Source organism: Ochlerotatus camptorhynchus, unplaced genomic scaffold (assembly GCF_037179485.1).
Source record: "Ochlerotatus camptorhynchus isolate MF236.1 unplaced genomic scaffold, CSIRO-AGI_Acam_v1.1 ptg000111l, whole genome shotgun sequence".
NCBI classification, from domain to species: domain Eukaryota; kingdom Metazoa; phylum Arthropoda; class Insecta; order Diptera; family Culicidae; genus Ochlerotatus; species Ochlerotatus camptorhynchus.
Window position 1 is genome coordinate 528,034 of NW_027040601.1, and position 18,383 is coordinate 546,416.

The following is an 18,383-nucleotide window of genomic DNA, read 5'->3' on the forward strand; positions in this document are numbered from 1 at the left end:
AAGGAGTGAAAATCTTAAGGAAAATTAATTATTTTCCGTCGCTTTTGGGCATATTTTAAGTTTGAAATATGCAAATATGCTTTATTTTAGGAGAGCTGTCGATGAAAAATAATCTTATCCGGGTCCTCCTCACTATTCCGACAAAACCTCCATACCGCAACTATAGGTACACCACTATGACTGGAACACCTACACCATTTTGTTTAGGCTTCAGGCAAATCCAAGTATAGTGCATGATAACACTGATTCATTTAAAACCACCCCAAGTAACATTTTAAGTTTTATAAAATACTACAAAGCTACTATAACACAACATTCATAAAACCCTGGTCAAGACTGCTTTGCCATTGATGCATCCACCAAAACCTCATTGATGCTAGAATCTGTCTAGTTGGCCCACCCTGGAGAAGGTTTTGAATATATATTTTCGAAGCTCTTCTAGATTGATTTACTGCAAAATGGTTGTACGATAAACGCAATGAGATCTATTTCAAAACCGTATTTAAGCTACAATAAAAGCTATTTGGCAACAATTAAAACCATTATCTGAGCCATTTACCCTAGGCACTTGCTAAGTTCATTAGACAAAAACAACAATCAAGATAAAAAAGGATGAATAAAGAGCATCCGATCTTATCAAAATAATTAAAATAAAAACTGATGGTATAAAAATCCTGCCGAATTTCCAAGTTATAAAACAGTTCTCATGCAGTGGCCTAGTTTTAGGTGCCATATAAAATTTGATGTGAAATGTACGTGAAAACATCGAAAAACTTGAGTCCGCCCACGAAAAACATCGATTTACTAATTATTATACATTAAGAAAAAAAAATACATTCTTCAGATCGATAATTAAGCTTAGCCAAGATTTTTGTTTCTCATGATTTTTGCATCCTAAATATTTTCTCATAGCTAAATTAACTAAAATGAAGTTATATCCAAGGAAATATTGATTGAAAATCGAAGATTGTAAAAAAACAAACAAAATAATTGTAATATGGCGGAAGCATAAAAGTAGATTTGCATGGGCCATTTGTGAAAAAGTTATTTTGCTTTCAAGAAATCCATTACAAATTCATAAGGTTTTGAAATGGCTTTTACGAAGAAAACTTCTAGACTGAATTGTATTTATCTAAAGCCATTTTGCTTGATGCGGTTGAATGATTTTTTTTCCAAGTGATAACCCTTTCGCCGAATGAAATCGCAGCTATGGATTGGACACCAACTACACAGAAAAAAAAGTTGATGAATATTACATCCAAACTTATGCAACCAGGTCAATCCATCGGTTGTGTAATATAACGTTGTACGATGTACATCGATTTTGCGAACAAAATGACATCCATTGATGTAATATTGTATCTGCTTTTTGCTATTACATCATTATTTCATACATCAGCTTGAATTACATTGAAAGATATTACATTTTTTTTTTGCTGTTTAGTGTCCACTAACTGACAGTTTCAGTGGTTTGCTGTCGGTACTGACGCAAGTTATTCCGATCTTCATCTATTCGCAAGGTCTGGAGAAGGCTGGTCTGTTTTCAGGCTGTTTTGACAATGTTTTATGAATTTGAGGACCACGCTCACTTCACAATTCTCCACCAGATGCTCAGTCGTTGATGGTACTTGTTCCGCCGGACGTGCTGGTTCTTCTAAAGAACTAAATTTTACTGAAATCGACTTCCCTTCGATCGTTAGCATCGCTTGAATTTTTCCTCCAACTGCTTTCGAGATATCCTCGTCATAAATTTGGTTTTTATTCACTATGAGGATCCATCCTTAAAGTTCAATTTGTAAACAGAGATTTTATGCTACACTTTTAAAAGCCTAAAAGGCAACAATATATGCCTTTTTACTCTCATTTAAAACCGAATGGTTTTGTGATTGCTTTGATAATGATAGAACGGGTTTATAGAGTATTTTATCAAGACAATATTAAAAAATGGCTAATGAAGTTTATGATTGATTTATAGAACAGTTTTATGGTGGAATTGAGAACTACTTTAAATTTAATTTTAAAACAAGACAGTTTTGACTTCTCGCCAGACTGTAAAAGGTTTTTAAAACAGCGAAAAGATGAACTACTGAGCAGGAACGTTTTACACTGTGAAATGCTGTATTTAAACTAAATGGATTATTCATTGCCATTATAAAACCATCATAAATCAGAGTAGATGCCAAATGATTGCAAAATTGTTATTTGGGATGGTCGCATCACTTATCAAGGTGAATCCTGATCCAACGAACCCAACTTACTTAGAAAATCTACTTTCCTGTGTCTTTTGTTGGGGTGCAGAGGTAAACACGGCCCACAAACAACAAAGGTCATTCTAATATTCCTCCCCTACTCCCACCTGATTGCAAGGACGTGGCCGGCGCCGTTATTGATCTACAAAATATGCAGTCACTGAAACTTGTACAATGAGAATGAACGGTCACTCCCAGCCCCATTCAGTTGATTCATTGTACAATTTCACTGATTCTGATCAATCATGGAGTAGCAACCATTGATATGTGCAGTCAGTCTAAGCTAAGCTAAGCTAAGTCAAGGTTTATGAAAATCGGTTGTAACATTGCAATGCTGAGAGCGAGCATTTAAAAAAAAAATCTCGTCCTGGCCTTACGATGGACTCCAGTGAATTTCCAGAATAATTCTTGAAATGAATCTCCATTGAGGTTCTAAAGGATTCCAAGAAAGGTTGCCGAATTTTTGCCGAAATTTTACTATCGACAACCAACTAATAATTTGCAGAAGACATAGATAGTTTGCAGAACCGAGAGATTTCCGTGAGGGATAACCAAGAACTTCAAGTGGGATTACAGAATAAATCAAATGGAATTCTAGAGTATTCCAAGTGCTATTCTCAGTCAGACAGGAAATCCAAATAACTCCAAGAAAGATTCGAAAGAATCTTAATTGAAATCCCTTAGGATGTTAACATAATGAAGATCATAACAATGAATTTCGATGAATTCCACGAGGAATTGAGGAGATAAATTTTGGAGAATCCATTGAGAAATTTTCGAAGATCAAAGCATTCAAATTTTCGAAGTACTGTAAGGAGGATTCTCGTGAAATTCCAAAACATTTGTCGATCATCAAAAAGTAAATCTAGAAAACATCTTCTTGAATTTGTAGCCTTCAGTCTTCTTGAATCTTCTTGAATTTGTAGCCTTCAGTCTTAACGCAATGGGCAATGGCAAGCACGTGGAAGCTCTTTATACTGACTTCAGTAAAGCATTTGACCGAATCGACATACCATTATTTCTCTATCAATTTGCAAAAAAATCTAGAAAAAATCTAGACTTCTGAATTGGCTCCAATCATACTTAACGCAACACAAACAAATAGTTCGTTTTCAGAATAAACTTTCAGAACCTATTTCGGTCACCACTGGGGTGCCCCAGGGTTTTCATTTAGGCCCAATTCTTTTTATTTTTGTACGTAAACGACATTTCCTACATACTTAATACTTCTTATATATGCAGACGACATGAAGTAATTCTAGCGAAACAGAAGAATTCAGGAATGAAATCAACTTATTCAACAGTTGGTGTAGTAAAAGTTTACTCCAACTCATTGTAAAAAAATACAACGCAATTGTATTAAGCAGAAAAAAAGAAACACCTCTTTTTGAAATATTTTTAGGCAACCAAAAAGTTGAAAAATGTAACATTGTAAGGGACCTAGGTGTGATCCTAGACTCCAAACTCACTTTGAATATTATTATACAATCATTACGAAAGCAAATAGTATGTTGGGCTTCATTAAGAAGTTCAGCTCTAATTTTTAAGACCCATACACTATCAAATTATTATATATTACCTTCGTAAGTCCTATTCTGGAACACTGTAACCTAGTATGGAATCTGTACATTGCCATACACGAGAAACGCATAGAATCCGTCCAAAAACAATTCCTTTTATATGCCCTTCGCAAATTGAATTGCACCGTGATTTCCTCTTCCATCATATGAAGCAGCATTGTTTGTACAGCACGCAAACAACCACCTTACTGTTTTCTCTCTGAGATGATCACGTTGGTCATGACGAGAGGAGCAACACAATAGTTGGGTAAAGAAGAATTGCATTATAACACTCCATCGACTGGAAATGCTCTCGCAACGTGGGGCTTTAAGTAGTGATGAAAACGTCGCTAGAACTATTCCACAGCCGCAGTCAGTTTATAAGCAAAAGAAGGACGCACATTTTTTGCCTGTAGACTTGGAGACATACTTCAAGTCGCCGCGTACATCGTACGGGTTAGGCAAAAGATGTGCGTCTAACTTTAAAAACTGTCACATTAATGGCCCTTCGCTCATTTTCAACTTCTATTCAATTTTCATACTGCCGTACTCTAATGGAACTATCCACCTACTCTCTTCTAAAGATCATTCTCTAGCTAATAAATTATCACACTAAAGCTTCATGTTAGCATTTCCAACCAACCTTTCCTACTAAGCAGTATGATTCCAATACTACCCATCAACATTTTAAAAATAATCTGTATCATGTGGGAAATGTCGGCTTCGGCAATACCTTAACCTATTAACAAAGTCCTAGAGCACTCAAATTTGGCATAAAGATGCTCTAAAACACAATGTATCCACATGCCAAAATTGAGCTCTCAAGGACGTTGTTTACCTCCCCCCTGGACGATTTGGTATTTCCGAAGCTAAGCCGGAGTTAAGATATTGCCGAAGCCGACTTTTCCCCTAGCTGTATTAGTTTATCATTATTTATTTTCGTTAACACCAATACCATCATAGTGTAAAACAAGTACAAGTAGACGCTTTAATGATTGACGTTTGAACTTTAAAAATCTGTATGTGAAACAGAGTACTTAAGCAGATTATTTTCTTCCAATTGTAGAAACTTTAATTAGCACAATTATCAAATTTTCTTTGCTAGACTTTAAACAAAGATTCGACAAAATTCCACGAACAATGCCTTCTAGATAGACAAAAAATAATAATGAAAAAACAGGAATGCAACCCTCTGAGAAGCACCATTTCCCAATAGACCCCGATGACTACGCCAGCTACGATGGCGTAGTGGAGTGGACCCCCGTGGTAGGCCAGCGAGCAGTATGCAACGAGAGGAAAATTGCTTCTAATATTGCTCAAGCGAGCAGAAATAAGTGGTCTGCTCCCGGCATAAATTTCTGATAACGGTGTCGGTGGTCTTTCAGTAGGCCAGCTGCACCACCAGCAATCGCCAGGAAGACGAAATAAAACACAGCGCCAGCGTCGCCCTGCTGCTACCATCAACCGGAAGGGCGTTTGATTTCCGGTGCCAGCGAGGAAAATACTCGGTGAAAAACGACGAGAGCCTAGATGGCTGGAAGGGAGCCATCGTTTGTTATGTTACTTTCGGTATCTCGAGTATACTGAACTGAGGTTGATTCTGGCGCAGAACAGGATGCGTTTTTTTTTCCACGAATCGACGGGAATAGTAATTATGGAGGTGTTTTCAAAGACCGCCTCGATTATAATCGTGGACCTTCCGGAGGTGGAAGGTGGCATGTCTGGAAGGTGATTTGCCGTTGCGGTTCTCGTTAGGATCTTTAAAGAGAATGTCCGGAGCATTATGTTTCATTCGCGAGAACTTTAACAGACTTTCCTGGTGTTTAGGTCCTAATACTTGCCTGGTAAATTCGGTATATTTACTCTATTTATCAGGAACATTTACTTAAGACTAAAAGACTAGAGAAGAGAACTCTAAATAATATGAAGCAAAGTTTAGCACCCTTTTTAAACAACGACAATGCAATTGTAGGGCAAGACCATTACCTTCCCAATCCTTCCGCAACGAAACCATCGAAGAAAAGCGATAAAAGCACTCTTCCAACCCACTAAACGAAACAACCACACCGCACCACCGTCCCGTCGTCGGTTCTAAACTTTAATTACACTTTACACCCGATCTGTGTCCATTAATTTTCCCCTCGTGGAGCAGCATTTGGAAAACAATTTTCTTCCCGCCGGACCATTATTGCACAGTTGCTGTAGCATTGCTGAAACGGTACAAAAATTCAATAAGGTTACACTCTGTAGAACAACATCCCGACCGAACCACCGAACCTGCATTCAGGTCAACGCCGGAACACTGCGGGCAACAACGGGAAGAAAAGTAGAAAATTACTTTTCAATTAAAAAACTTTTTTATTAGTTTTTATTTGCCCTAGCTTTTCCTCATTTTCCGGTGCGTTTGGTCAATCCCCCCTCCCCCTTCCCACCGTCAGAACTGCAGCGAAAATGCGGAAATGCACACTGCATCGACGACGGACTGTTGATTGCCTCGGAGGAACGTGGCGAGAAAAATAGGAAAACTTTCCAATCTGGCTTTCGACGATAGCCCGGACTCGTAGTGCAAACCAACAAGAACCAGCAGCCGCTATTATTTGAACGGGCCTGGACAAATCTAGGGCGGGAATTAAAGTTTGCCCATGTAGCCACATTACAGCTGCTTCCGGGGTTTCCCAAGCCGTGGGGATGCATCCGATAGGGGAAAATCTAATTACTCATTTCCACTTGCATTTTGTGCTCGGTTGGTGTGCTGGAAAGTTTGCACAATCGGAGCTGACGTATGGAACACCGCCACTGCTAATTTGGATGAGCGGCATTATTTAATGGTACTGCAGCAGCACAGTTCGCGTCGGGTGTAAGCAAATTATGCAATTATTCGACCATGCAACATTTTCGTGCGGGAAAATTAGATCGGGAAAACAATTTGAAATTCGGAAATTGCACCTTCTGAACTGTCTGCAAAAACTGACGGCATTCGTAACCAGTCAGAGTGGGTAGTTTGAAAGAAGATGAGTAGGTGCATTGCGCTTTTGGGACTTTTATAATGCTTACGTTGAATCCAATTGAATTTTCAGTTAAAGTTTCTTTAAATAGATGGTTAAATACTATTAAAAGTGTTAGTGAATTGCGTTTGTTTTGAAAATGAGTTCATTATACGTCAACGAATACGCGTTTGTTGATATTCACCAGTGCTTGAATATCTAGCCCAAAATCAGAATTGATCTTTAAAAGCAAAATAATCACATTTTTTATTTTCGCAATATGATTATTTTGAATATTGTCAACAGTGCTGATAAAAATCATTTCTTCTACACTCAAATAAACAGAAAATGAAGGCGACCTTGGAAATTAAACCAACTACCTGCATGAATTTGAATTTTGACATGCGCTCTTGATCAAGGCAACCGCTGAGTTTCGAACTCAACATTTGTTTTTGTTCATTCAAAGATGCGTATTCATTATCGCCTGTACTGTTGTCATATCAATATTCATAATCATCTTGGTGGGGATGATTTTGGGTATCAAATGCGAAATGATCATTTTCGTTTTACACAAATATACCAGAGTTGGTTGGAAATGCTAACATGAAGCTTTAGTGTGATAATTTATTAGCTAGAGAATGATCTTTAGAAGAGGGAAGAAGAAGAGGGTGGATAGTTCCGTTAGAGTACGGCAGTATGAAAATTGAATAGAAGTTTGAAAAGGAGCGAAGGGCCATTAATGCGACAGTTTTTAAAGATAGACGCACATCTTTTGCCTAACCCATACGACGTACGCGGAGACTTGGAGACATACCGGTCCGTTTTCACCATAAAGGAGAGTGCGACACCTACTGATGAGATAATCGTTCTGGGTGACTTCAATCTACCCGGCGTTTCCTGGAAACCATCTCACAGCGGCTTTCTCTACCCAGTACAGTCTATTTCATACAGGATCAGTTAGCCTTCTCGACTGCTATAGTACAGCAACACTATCTCAAATAAACCACGTAGTCAACGAAAACAACCGTAGCCTGGACCTCTGCTTCGTTAGCGTTCAGGACACCGCTCCTTTCATCTCGACGGCACCTTCTCCACTAGTAAAGCAAGTACATCATCACCCTCCCTTGGTTGTCACTGTTGCTGACAATCACGATCGGGTCTTTGACGACATTTCCACGACTGTGTCATACGATTTCCTTAAAGCCGATCACCGTAGTATCATAGAGGTAACTCTAAGACCACTGGGTCCCGAAGAAAATCATTATTATTTTTGGCTCACTCAGTACCAGAACAACGGTCCCAAGCAGTCCCAAGCTATTTCACTCACCCCTGCATGTTCTGCATGAATCCACACACCCCTGATGTTATCTGTCAAACTTTCATAGCGAATCAAAACAAACATAGTGTAGTAATAGAATTTCAACTAGAATAGGGTACGTTAATCGTTTGCTTGGGACTAATAGGCTAGTCAAGTGGTGAGCCAATTTAAAATCGTTAGTTTCGTATTGATTGTTGGTAGTATCGTCAACGTGCTATCTAGTATAGATTGGGAGAGCATCCTCGATCCTGATAATGTTGAAACCGCTGCGCAAACATTTTCACATGTCTTGGCTTATGTCATTGACAGGCACGTTCCGAAAAGAGTTCACCGTAAAATTTCTCATCCTCCCTGGCAGACGAGTGAACTGCGTAGGTTGAAGTCGACCAAGAGAGCCGCATTAAGAAAATTCACTAAGTATCGTACGCTTTCGCTGAAACGTCACTACGTTAGGCTCAATTATGAGTTCAAGCGAGTTAGCCGTCGATGCTATTCGCGATATCAACGAGGGATTCAGAGGAAACTCAAGTCGCACCCGAAGTCATCCTGGAATTACGTAAATGAGCAGCGCAAGGAATCCGGCCTACCTTCTTCAATGGTGTTGAATGGAGCAGTTGCTTCCACTCCTCAGCAGATCTGTCGCTTGTTTTCTGAGAAGTTCGCCAGTGTTTTCACGAATGAGAGATTAACTGACGAACACGTTACCCTAGCAGTTAGTAATGTTCCACTGTACGGTCAAACACTGGGTGCGATGGATGTCAACGTCGAGATGATTTCCACTGCCGCATCACAACTCAAGTCGTCCTTCAATCCAGGACCCGCTGGCGCTCCATCCGTATTCCTGAAAATGCATATCGCCAGCTTGCTGATGCCCATGCTTCATCTATTTCGATTGTCCATCTCGAGTGGTACATTCCCATCTTGTTGGGAATTCGCACATATGTTTCCTATCCACAAAAAGAGCAGCAAACGGGATGTGGACAATTATCGTGGAATTTCGTCGTTGAGTGCAGTTTTGAAGTTATTCGAGTTAGTCATCAAGGAGCCTCTACTCTCTCATTGTAAGCAGCATCTAAGTGATGATCAACACGGCTTCACTTCCGGTCGTTCTACTTCCACAAATCTGCTGTGTTTGGCATCGTATCTTACGGAAAGCATGGCAGAGAGGACTCAAACAGACGTCATATACACCGACTTGTCAGCTGCCTTCGATAAGCCAAACCATGTCATCGCGATTGCCAAGTTGCATAGACTTGGAGTCAGCGGCAACCTCTTGCGATGGTTTCGTTCATATCTCACTGATCGGCAACTGATGGTTGCCATTGGTGACAATCGGTCCAATATCTATCTAGCTACGTCAGGAATACCTCAAGGAAGTCACCTCGGACCTTTGATTTTCTTACTCTACTTCAATGACGTGAACTTGGTCATCGAAGGCCCACGACTATCGTATGCAGATGATCTTAAAATCTACCTACAAATCCGCTCGATTGATGACTGTCACTTCCTTCAACGTCAGTTCGAAGCCTTTGCCAGCTGGTGTAATTTGAAGCGAATGGTGGTTAACCCCACTAAGTGTTCAGTGATCACTTTTACTCGGAAGAAAGAACCAATCACATTTGAATACAAACTTATCGGCACTGTAATCGACCGTGTGAACCATGTGAAAGATCTGGGTGTTATTCTGGATTCTCAACTTACGTACAAGCAGCACATCTCGTACGTTGTCGACAAGGCGTCTAGGACATTGGGATTTATCTTCAGGATAGCAAAGAATTTCTCCGATATCTACTGTTTGAAGTCACTGTACTGTTCCTTGGTGCGATCCATTCTGGAATATTGTTCTGTGGTCTGGAGTTCAAACTACAACAATGGTGCTGAGAGAGTTGAGTCCGTTCAACGCCGTTTTCTTCGATTCGCTCTGCGGAAGCTGCCTTGGAGGGACCCATTTCATCTGCCCAGCTATGAAAGTCGTTGCCAGTTGATTGATCTGGAGCCTCTCCGAAATAGAAGAGGCACCTCTAGGGCCCTGTTCATTGCGGACACTTTACTTAACTTATTTTTACTTACTTACTTTTTTACTTATTTTTTGATTTACCTATATAAGTTACTTAAATCATCATTGGGGCTCTACACAGCCTGTTGATGCAGACAAATAAAAGAAGCAAGATAAAAAAGATAATCATACTCAGAGATTGCTTTGATCAAGAGAATGTTGTTATGCCAAAATTCAAATGCATGCAGGTAGTTGTCTTCATTTTAAGCTATTTAAGTTGAGTGCAGAAGAAATAAGTATTATCAGCACTGGTTCCAAGTCACTTTTTTAGCAAATTAGGTCAAATTTTGGAAGGCCGCTCTACTTTATTTATTTGTATTTTTATTTTATTTTCTTTTATTTGTCGTCAATCAGTGAATACCGTTTTAAAAAAGTTGGCTGGAGTGCTATTTTTTACAATTTTATCTTTGTTGTATAAATAATAATATGTCTTGAAAACAATGTTTAAAAAATCTGCTACTAGCTGACGTTACGCGAGGAAATAAAATATTGGTTTTCTTTGGTTTAAGTATACCAAAAAGATACAGCACAATAAACAGTTTATCTTCCGCTATCTAATAAACCTTCTCCATGAGAACGGGTTCCGCTTCCATTAGTTTCATTGTATGGCAGAATCGCCAACGGGAGGCAGAGCGCTTCTATTGCAGCAATGGACGCAAAACGCGGTCATCACTCACACACTCATCACAAAACGGCTGCTTTCCAAAGTCGACGACGCATTGACCAAAATAATTGCAGTTGAAGAACAATGCTGAGCACCACACAATGGTTGCTGCCAAGTAAACAGACGACCGCGTGAAACACATCGAGAGTGACCTGCTTCTGCCAGCCTCCAAGTGAACACTGAAGCTTCCTTAAAGTTCTCACTATTAGACCTTAAGATCTCTAAACTTCCTCAAAATTCGCTGGACTTCCGCGAACTTCATGTTAGTTCTGAGAAGTTTTTAAATTTTTCTTTAGTATACTAAACTTTCGTAAGGTTTTATGGTTTATACTTTATTTTCGGAACATCTTGGACGTTCCCGATATTCTCCTGAAATTAATAAAAACGTCCCTAAGGTCATATAAATCTACCTGCAGTTGCAGGAACATCCCTGAAGTTCTTTCTATTTTCTATAAGTGAAATTTTAGCAACAACTGTAAAGTTCTTGCAATCTTCCTAAAATTTATGCAACTGCCCTGAAGCTCTTTGATATTCGATGAAGTGAATTTTTTTGAAACCTATAGGACCGTATTGCTATCGGAACTTACCCTTCGAGATGCACATTTTAATTTCCCCGTAGTTCTAGACGTTCTTGATGTTCTCGGATCTACCCTGAAGTTTTCAGACGTCCTTACTGTTTTACTCCTTAAAAATTCCGCATTTTTTGTATGTCAATTAAAGCATTTGTGTGACGAATAATTGCTTGTGTCATAAAGAAGGAGTCAACCCTTAGAGTGAAACATGTAGTTGAGACTTAGATTATTCAAAAACTTATGTCAGGGAAAGAACTTCTCATGTTATAAAGAAGGAGACACACGGGAAAACATCCGATTCCATTTTCATGAATAAAAAATCATGAAATCTAAAAACTTGTCGTCCCATGAAATCATAACAATGATTCATGATTTCGTTATGGAAATTCATGATTTCATAATGCAGCGGAATCATGACCGCTTCAAGCGTTACCTAGAAAACCGTGTTCACCGCACTACATAGGTACTGTACTGCGTATGGCAAAGCAAACTGGGTCAGCTACGGAGGAAATTGTTTGGTTCAATACTCTACCATCATCAGTTACTTTATGTCGCCCAAGAAAATTACTGTTTGCCAAAGAAAATGCACAATTAACGTCACATTGGTCTACTGCTGAATCCAACCATATACCGATCAAATGGTATCGAGCTTCCAGTTGTTCCAAAACTGTATTTCAATATGGTCGATACAAAAGTTGTGAATTATGTTACCGGTACCAATACCCAATCCTATTTGTGCTTGTGCAGAGAAAAATCTAAACACTGTCAAAAGAGAAGATGACCTTAACGAAACCGACACATCAAAATAGACCAAAATTCAACATCAAGATCAATGGTTTCCATATTAAGTATCTATGACCACATTAGCCACTTCCGGGTATTTCCCGGATGCTTCCAGGGAAGTGACCAGAACCGAACATGATCCAAAACCCACCATGTAAAAAAGTTAGTTCAGAAAAGAGACCTTCCTTAAAAATACTTATTCATATCTCTATGAAAACGACGATTTAAACTATTGATGTTTTCCAGCAAAGTTTGTGGAAATGATAAGATCTACAACTTTGTGGAACATTTTATTTTTCTAAGCCGCATAGAAAAAAAGTTAGAAATTTTATTTTTTGTCCTAAGGGATTTAAATTATGGACGACCCCTGTGGTTAGTTTCGAAAAGTTCCAGCAGCCGGAAGCTGCTCCTCCATCAGAGCTCGTGGGTTTTGGGAAAGGTGCTGCTGCTTGCAAGATTGGTTAGTGCGATGATCTGTAAACTGGGAGACGTGTTCGTCCAAATCCGTCATAATAAGTTTTTTAATGTTTGGATTATGTGTTCTCTTGTAATTATTATTTTTTTTTAATATGGTGGCGTTTATTTTCAAACGTTAATTTTTATTGGCTGGCAAATGACAGGAATAATGCGTACCACCGGACTTCGCGTACTTGCAGGTTATAAAATAGACCCGTCACGCAAGTGAAAGTGGTCCTTAGCCTCTTTCCCAGTAGCTCCTATCCCTTCCTCCCCGCGGTGCCGGCTGGGGTACGAGTAACCTCAGGGAAGATCGGGTTACCGACTTTTGGTCGTATGCTGACAGTGAAGGAACTGCATCCTTTTCGGAAGATGTAGCTTACAAAACCCGAGCGTCTGTTCTCCATGTTAGGGGCGGCTCAAACAGCGTCTGACTGGCATCCAGCAGCTGAATACGAAATGCTTCTCCCCGAAAGCTATACCCAAGATGGCAGACCCATCACGGCGGATTGAAGACCTTAGGCCAACCACCTAATGTCTCCGAAACCTTCAAATTGTTACAGAAACCCATAGTGAAAGATTACGAACTGATTTTATGGCAACGACTTTTAGCGCTAAACAACGGACAAAAATTGGAACATGGAATGTACTGACGCTAGCCCAACAGGGTAAACTGGCACAACTCGCCAGTGAGGCCCGCCGTATGAAGCTAGAAATCCTGGGACTTAGTGAAGTCCGCCGGCTGAACTTTGGAGAACACAAGCTGCCTTCGGGACAGGTACTTTTATATTCTGGTATGCGAGGTGAAAACGCTCCGTGACATCGTGGAGTAGGCTTTCTGCTTATCGCCCAAGCACAGGCTGCGCTCATCAAGTGGGAACCTATCAATGACAGAATAATCGTTGCCAGATTCAGAACACGGGTCCGAAACCTTACCATAATCCAATGTTAAGCGCCAACCGATGCTGCCAAATTGCAGGACAAAGAGAACTTGTACAGTCAACTGAATGCTGTCGTGGATAAAACTCCAAGAGGTGATATCAAGATCTACACAGGCGACTTCAATGCGAAGATCAACTCCGACAACTCGGACTATGAGTGCATTATGCGACGCCATAGTCTTGGAGAAATGAGCGAGAACGGTGAGCTGCTTATAGAGTTTTGTGGCAACAACGACATGGTGATCGGGGGTTCGCTCTTCCCCCATCGCCCAGTACATAAAGTCACATGGGTCTCCCATGATGGATATACAGAGAACCAAATCGACCACATCTGCATCAGCCGAAAATGGAGACGGAGCCTTCTTGATGTTCGGAATAAACGCAGCGCTGACATCGCGTCTGACCATCATCTCCTGGTCGGTGAGATCTGCCGACGTATTGCGCGGGTTCAACGGCGGGAGGAGAAACTCGGACGGCGATGCAACATACTCCGACTGGAAAACCCAGAAGTGAAGAGATCGTTCGTCAAAGAACTCGAGGCTCGCGCAGCTAATATTCCGGAAGGTGGCAGCGTAGATGGACAGTGGACGAGCATCAAGAATGCCTTTATTGAAACAAGCGAGAACAACCTGGGTGAGCTGCGCACTCAGAGGAAGGAGTGGATTACCGATGAAACCTGGAGGAAGATCGAGGAGCGGAGAGAAGCAAAAGCCGCGATAGAGCGAGCAAGGACCCGAGGAGCCAATAACGAGGCCCGTCAGCGGTATTCGGCTCTAGAGAGGGAAGTTAAGGGGAGAAAGCCACAGCAACTGGCGATATCCGTCTCCTCTATGATGTTTCTCGATGCCTGAGCGGGGCAAGGATGAACCCAAGGATGCCTGTGAAAGACGCGACTGGACAGTTGCTCACCAACCCCACTGACCAGTTGAAACGTTGGTTTGAGCGCTTTGAACAACTTCTCGAAGTTTCAACGGTCAACCAACCATCAACATCTCGGCATGATCCGCCAAGGGTGAGGCGCGTTACTCGCGTCAACACTGAAGCTCCATCATTGCAGGAGATAGAAGCAGCCATCTGAAGTATGAAGTCCAACAAAGCTCCGGGGGTCGATCGCATATCAGCAGAGATGCTCAAAGCTGACCCCATGCTATCCTCACAAATGTTGCATCAACTATTCGTCAATATCTGTGACACCGCGACTTTTCCGGCCGACTGGATGCAGGGCGTCTTGGTCAAAGTCCCTAAGAAAGGGGATCCAACTGTATGCGACAACTGGCGAGGCAGCATGTTACTGTGAATTGTTCTCTAAGTTCTGTGTAAAGTTATCCTCAATCGGATACAGGAGATGATCGACGGGACTCTCCGACGACAGTAGGCAAGATTCCGTGCTGGAAGATCCTGTGTGGACCATATTGTCACGCTCGATGATTCAGGTCAATGATTTCCAAGAGTCTCTGTACTTGGTATTCATTGACTACGAATAAGCTTTCGACCGACTAAACCACGAAAGCTTGTGGGGCGCTCTGAGACGCAAGGGAGTCCCTGATAAGATCGTCAACCTCATCGAAACACAGTACGAGGCTTTCTTATACAGAGTGTTGTACAACGGAGCTTTGTCTGACCCGACTCGGGTAATCGCGGGTGTGAGGCAAGGATGTATATTATCACCGCTACTGTTCCTCATCGTAATCGACGAGATCATGGTTGGAGCCGTTGACCGTGTACCGAACCGTGGGTTGCTGTGGCAGCCTATTACTATGGAACATCTCAACGACTTCGATTTGGCTGATGATGTTGCGTTATTAGTACAACGGTGCTCTGGCATGCAGAGTAAGCTCGACGAACTTGTGGAACGCTCCTCTGAAGCAGGTCTAACCATCAACGTCAACAAGACCAAATCGTTGGATGTCAACACGGAAAACCGTTCCAATTTCGCGGTACCTAGGCAGGCAGTGGAGAAAGTCGAAAGCTTCCAATATCTTGGCAGCCAGATAGCGTCGCACGGCGGCACCAAGAGCGACATACGTGCACGGATTAAAAAGGCGAGGGCTGCTTTTGCCAGTTTTCGAAATGTATGGAGAGCGAATCAGATCAGTCGACGCACCAAAATCCGAATTTTTAACTCGAACTTGAAGTCTGTGCTGTTATACGCCAGTGAAACATGGTGTGTATCAGCGGAGAACACTCAGAAGCTGCAGGTGTTTTTCAACCGATGCCTGCGGTACATAATTCGTGTCTGGTGGCCCCACAATTCGATCTCAAATTCCGAGCTTCATCGTTTGTGCCATGAGAAGCCGATAGAGACAGAAACTCGTGAACGGAAGTGGAGGTGGGTCGGCCACACACTACGACGGAGCGGAAACGAAATCTGCAAGCAAACACTGGACTCGAATCCAGCAGCACATCGCAGCAGAGGCAGACCCAGAGGCTCGTAGCGGCGGAGCCTAAACAGTGAAATTTGACTTGGGCACAGGTCAAGGCCAAAGCTAGTAATCGCCCAGGATGGAAATCTTTCACAAAGGCCCTTTGCACCTTTGGAGGTCCGCAGGATCGTTAAGTTAATTTTTATCACTAGGAGTGGAGCAACATTGCTTTATCTTTAAGAGTGCCCTTTTAAATTTTGCATTCGAAAATGCCTTAATGAATATCTGTCTATGTGGCTATGAAACGTACGAGTATTCATGAGGCGGCCCAATTAAAGCCAAATAATTAGTACCTGATGGGCCAATTTTTTCAAAGAAAGTTTTAAAGCGGATTTGTTTCCAACGTTGTTTTCTGAAATTGTGATACAGTAATGAGCCGATTATGCCGGCCCCTCTGTGCATCAGGCTTTTATCATTCAGTAATTTCCCATAACCATAATTCCAAACAATTTTCATTCATCAAGATGGATGTTTCAAATATTCTTTGGTGCACCAAGACCACCAAATGGCTTCATAGAGCATAAGAAATGATTTTCAAAAAGGGTACTGACAAAATCCGGTCATTACTGTATTTCCTTCCACATTTAAAGGTGCAGATTAAATCTAGATGAAGACAGAACATTTCTCATGTTGTATTTATTCAGTGCAATTTTGCTGATAAGAGCGCATAGCAATCTGGATAGGCACCCAACATCCATTTAAAATAATATTAATGACAATAATCGGTTTTCGGAGCTGGTCACTCATGGAGTAACCAAGACTAACCAGCATGGCAGGCCTGAACAGCTTTAAATTTTCAAAAAGTCACAATCAAATCCTTCGAATCATCTTCTTCGCTTATTGCTCATTGCATATTAGCTTATTGCGTACTCTGAACATAGTGTTCTAGATGCACTTCCACAGTTATTAATTGAGAGCTTTCTATGCCTGTACCATTTTTGCATTAGTATGATTGTGTGGCTAGTACAATTATACTCTATGCCCTGGGAAGTCTAGGACCCAAAAAAAAACCATTCGAATAGCATGGTAACATTTTCCACTGAAATAATTCAACTTTCCACTTACAGGATTAAATCGCTCGATTGACGCTTATTCGGCTTGTTAAAGCTTCAAAGTAGACGTTTCTATCGTGCCACACCCTTCCCCCTTATGGAGCATTCCCCCCCCCCCCCCCCGAACCACCAACCGTCACTAATTCATCCAAGCACTTTCCCTAATTGATACACCCTTCATCTTGAACTTTCCGGTGAACGGGCGAAACTTCCAAGGAACCGCTTCCCATCCGTCTCCAAAACCGAGCGAGCACTTTCGAGGCCGTGCCAAGTCAGCAAGGAACGAACTTTGCTTTTTTAACATTTCACATAAATTGTACCGAGCACGCAACTCGGCGAAGTGGAGAAGCCCCGGATAATGGAAAACTCTACCGCTTTCCATCGTTCATCCGTGAAAGGATCACAGATTTTATCGTTAGTTTAATTTTTAATCATTGATTAGCTCAACGGAAGCGGAGCTCGGTCGGCCAAGGCAAAAATCGACGCAGTGAGTTGAGTTGTTGCTTCCGAGCTGGGTGAAAGCGCGGAGAATTTGAAAGACTAGCAATCGAGAAGCAAGTGCTGCTACACTAGCAAAAGGAGAAAAATGTGGTAATTTACCATGGCGAATGAATTAGTAATGGGTCTTAATTCAACGAACGGGTCTTCGATACTTTGTTGGTTGGCACTATATGCATGGTAGTAAGTGGTGCTGAATCAATGGAATATGGAAAAGCTTGGGTATGAGTAGGACGGTCTGTGGTGAGAGTGAAATGTTTCCAAGTTTTTACTGTTACGGCTTAGCTCAGATGGATTCTAGTTCTAAGACATGATAGTGAAAATCGCATCAAATATGAATGCATTTTAGCCCAAAAACAGTAACGGTTAACTTTGTATCGTTCATTGTAAGTTCGAAATCAACGGTGCGCTTCGAATGCGGAATCAAATTCCATCGTCCGTTTCCAAAACAAAGTAATAAACCAAGTGATGTGTGTTCGTTTTAAAGTAAACATGGAAGCAAAATGGCAATTCAACATCAGAAGTATTCAAACATCGTTCGAAAAAAAAATGGCCCCCCAAAAAATAGGCAATGCTGAATGATTGCTTCCAAGCCACCACGCTGCGGAGTTCTTATAAATTACACCGGATCGATCGTTTGAGTCAGCAGTCCGATACCGAGTGTTGGCCAGCGTTACGCGTGTTCAAATTCTGAAACCAAATCACAATCGTCATGCACAAGTTTGGAACTGTGGTACTCCTAGCAGCCATGTTGGCTGTCGGATTGGTAGCAGCTGATAATCCGCACGGACATGGAGCGGCACACAAGGCACCGGAACCTGCCAAGGC

General features: G+C 41.4%; 1 long non-coding RNA gene across 1 annotated transcript in view; it reads right to left on the minus strand.

Annotated features, from left to right (window-relative positions):
- Positions 1-18,383, minus strand: part of LOC135699498 (uncharacterized) — a 292,773-nt gene that overhangs the window by 15,723 nt on the left and 258,667 nt on the right. The window lies entirely within an intron of this gene.